This window comes from Octodon degus, unplaced genomic scaffold (genome assembly GCF_000260255.1).
Source record: "Octodon degus isolate 3935 unplaced genomic scaffold, OctDeg1.0 scaffold00161, whole genome shotgun sequence".
NCBI lineage: Eukaryota > Metazoa > Chordata > Mammalia > Rodentia > Octodontidae > Octodon > Octodon degus.
In genome coordinates this window covers 2,083,889-2,088,103 of record NW_004524737.1, presented here as the reverse complement: position 1 = coordinate 2,088,103, position 4,215 = coordinate 2,083,889, and positions in this window count along the sequence as shown.

Sequence of the window (4,215 nt, the reverse complement as noted above, 5' to 3'; positions counted from 1 at the left end):
ATATTAATAGAAATTACAACAAAGAAGCAAAAGAAAAAAATGATATCAACCTGTAAAGTATGGTTTGCTAAGAAGGTTATTGCTGTCAAGAGCTGGGACAAAAGACTGTATGAAAATAAGTCTACAAATTATGTGAATGACAGAGGAAGCGGAGGTGTTTCCCGTACACTCCAGTTCCTCATTGTTTGAGGACTTGACACTTTTCACTTGTGTCCTCATCTTCTCCAGGACCAAAGGACCCCACAGGAAGAAACTAGGAAAATGCTAAGGGCCACCTGAAAGAATGTAGACTGGTGATGAATAAAACCTCACGTGGGTCTACTAAAAAGACTATTTCTACGCATACTTGCTGGTGAGAGAAACTTTCAAAAACTGGAACAGAATTTGTGAGTTCATCAACACAACTTGAGAGCCTAAACTGTGCTAGGCACAGCAAAAGAGGCTGACTAACCATGGGAGAAGTGCGTTCTCCGTCATGCAGAAATTTTGGATTCATTAAAAATGTTTGCAATGAAGTTTCACAGGATTTACAAAAGATTTCTATACATGGTGGTGGGTGGCGGAGTTAATGCTGCTTGGAAATATGGAGTGATGAAGTTATTTCTGAAGCAGTCATGAGGAAAACCACACAAGGACATTCCTCAGATGACATGTGCAGTTCTGGGTGCTAACTTGCAATGAAGACTGGGGTAAATATGCAAGAGAGAAAGCAGCACTGTGAATTCAGAGAGTGGTACAGGAAATGACAATTTTTCAGTGTGCTGGGGAAGAAAAGACTGGGGAGGTAGCCAAAGGCTGGGACTTAGAGTAATTTTTTTAAAAAAGCTTAAGTTTCCCCTATTGTCTTTTTGGAGTGAAATAGGGAGCATCTGCCCTTGATTCTCCACTTGGCTTGGAACTGAAAACTACTTCAGTATACACACTGCATCTGCAGTTTGTTTTGTTCCTTCCATGTTCTCTGTTCTTATTTGTATTTTGTACTGGGGGAAAGAAACAGTCCCCCACTTGTACCCAAGACCTTCATACTCTTGGCTCAGCCTCCCTGGCCACAGGCCGCCCCAGCAGTTTTGCATCAGTGAGCATGTACTTTCAGTTTTCTGGGGGACAGAACCAGAGCCGAGCATTTTCCCTGAGGCCAGAGGTTCAACAGTCCTGTGCAAAATCCAGGCACATGGCAGCCGCACGATGAATAGAGACACGTGCTCACTGACCAATTCCATGAAAAGGTGAGAAATATCAATTATTGCCAGCAGGTACAGTTGGCCAATAACCTTGACTTTCCCCTGCTATAAGTAATCGGCATCAGCCTGTCCTTCGCTTTTCTTTATTTTCCCTGAATGTTGCTGCAACATTTCATGCCAGCTCTTCCTCATTTCTTCCTTGCCATTTTGAAGCTTTGATTCACCTGTAAAACATTTTTTTTATAAAAGCCAGAGAAAGAAGCATGGTCATAAAACCCCACATGCCTGAGCACAGACTCTGTTGTTAGCCATCCAAAAAGGCCTCCTGCTCACAGCAGGCATCCCTTGGCAGCTCCAGCCTCCACTTTTTATTCTTCCCCAACCATTGTGCTCAGAGCCTGGCAGGGTTAGAGCAGCTGAATGCATTATTTCGTAATCACTTGACAGTGTTGTCTTTAAACCTCCAAGTTTTACAAGCAAGGTGATGGCCACAAGAGATTTGTCCTGACAACTCGGAGACTAGTTCACGCTGTGTCTGCAGGGGTCAGAGAAAGCAGAAAAATAGACATCAAGCAAATGAAGCTGCACATATTTAGCCTTCAGACTTTGTCATCTACATGGATTGATTTTTTATTTAATTTTTCTCTTGATTATTTATGGGATGCACACACACAAAAATCAGAGAATAGAGCTATCAAGGGGGCTGGGGGGGGAGGCCCAGGGATAGCCAGCCTGTGTTGCCCTTCTAGTTTTCACCAGAGAAATCTTCAAGAACAGTGACCTTACTATTTTTCTCTACAGATAAAATGTCAAGCTCTCAGAGAGTTTAGAGGAAATTTGGTTGAGGACAGAGATCACTTTTGCAAAATGCTAGCAACCCCAAAGCATATGTCACAGCCCCATTTACTCCGAATCTCATACTCATGCTTTAAAGGCAAATTATGTGGCCATGTATAAATTCATTGGCATCACTGACTCGCAGAGGGCTTTGCATGAGCCAGAGACTTTTGGATTGTATTTTTTAGAAAACTAATTCTGCTAGTTTCTCCCACCTACAATATTTAAGTGACAATGGAATACCCTTCTCTGACAAAACTAAACAACAAAAAAGGGGGGATACAAATGAATGACCATATTGTATCTGTATATTCAAAATAGGACAAACATATAGCTATTTTCTCTTAATTCAATGAATAGAAAGATTTGTTCTAATCATGTTTGTGGGCAGGATATCATGTCCGCATCTTGTACAATGAATAACCACTAAAACAACAATAATCAATATATTAATTATGGAAACTGTCCTACTAATCGGTTTTGAAACTGTCTCATTGCTATTCATTTCTCAGTAAAATTATTTAAAAGAAAAAGAAAACTAATTCGGTGTGGTCCTGTCTTGTCTTCTGTGAGAATGGAATTTATAGTAAATAGTTCAGCAAATATTGTGTAAAAACATTAATTACCTTTCATATTATATTATATTATATTCCTTTCGTGACTCTTCAGTGTTTTAAGGTAGATTCACACTATAGTGCCAGAGATTAAGTGTCACCAGAACAATCTTTAAGAATCATTTGGAGAAGACAGAAGCTTTATGAATGCAAAGATGGGCATCTCTACCTCTGCCTCTAATTTCTGAACTGAGTCCCATAAATTCATAGCCATCTGTGTATTTAAAATCCACCCTTAATACATGACAGTGTTTGCACATGGCTGTGAGCTACAATTTTAATGATTTACTCAATCTATAGAGACATGAAATTAAGTGCTGGGATAATTTCATTTTCATTAAAAGCTGAGTCTGAAAAAACAAACTATATTAAAAACAAGTGAATAAGTAATTGTGAGGGAAATTTAATAAACATTGAGGTTTATTTTTTAGATCAACAAAAGCTGGACATTTGGATGGATCAAAACTGTATCAATGACAATTCTCTCAAAACATGCAAGAAATGATCATTGCAGGTCTTCCTTGATAAAAATATTATATATTTTAGTGGATTACAGGGTTAAGTAGGATGGTTGTAATATCTTACTATATACTCTGTTTACTATTTAATTTCATAACCTACAATCCATCCAAACAGGACAGGATATATAGCCCACATTTCACTAAGATTCGCAGCCTCTTCTTCTAGAAAGCAGTTGGGTGCGTGGTGAACTAGGCTTTTCACTGTACAGTCTTACATTTGTAATTTCCTGCTTTGAAACTCTTGGAATTTGGTACATGGGGCATTTTGAACAAAAATTTTGTCCAGGTACTGGTCAGGTGTTGGGTACAGAACAGAATAGCTGGAACTTGAGATGTCATGACTTGCCAGCCTTTCCATCTGAAATAAATTGTTCCGTACTCGTTCATTTTGGCCTTCTTTGTGCCTTCCAGGACCAGTCTTAGAGTACCAGTGTATGATTGTATTTCATCTCCTTCCCTAATGCTTACCACTACCTCCAGTGAAGACTGCAGAGGAAGTTTAAATAGTATCATGTAATCCATAGTGTGCTTCTTAAAACATATTAAATTAGAGATACACGTAGATATCTGACAGACAAAATGACTTGAGATTATTTTTCTTTTTCTTTCCCTCCAGAAAACATGAATAATGCATCCGTGAAAAGGTTTCAATAGTGTAGATTTCCAGTCAGATAAACAAAATGTAAAACGGGATCTACTCGCAAATGTAACTGTATCTCAATACTATAATGAAAGTAGTACTTTGGCAAAACAGGACGATTCCCGATGTCTGTCCCAGGTTTGCATCTAGGTGAGAGGCAGGGCTTGCGATCGCCAGCTGGACGTGTGAGACACTGAGAACACATGCTTCAGCCCAGCTGTGTGACTGACACAGCGCTGGTTACAACTCCGCAAGCAGGCGAGGCAGAGCCTGTGCAGAAAGTTGAGCGCTCCTGCTTGTTGTGTTTCAGTAATGAATTTAATAAAGAAATTTGAAATGAAGTGGAAAGAAAAAGAAAGAAGGCAGAGAGAAAAGAGGAGGAATATAGGAAAGAGAGGAAAAAAGAGAACAAATATAACAAA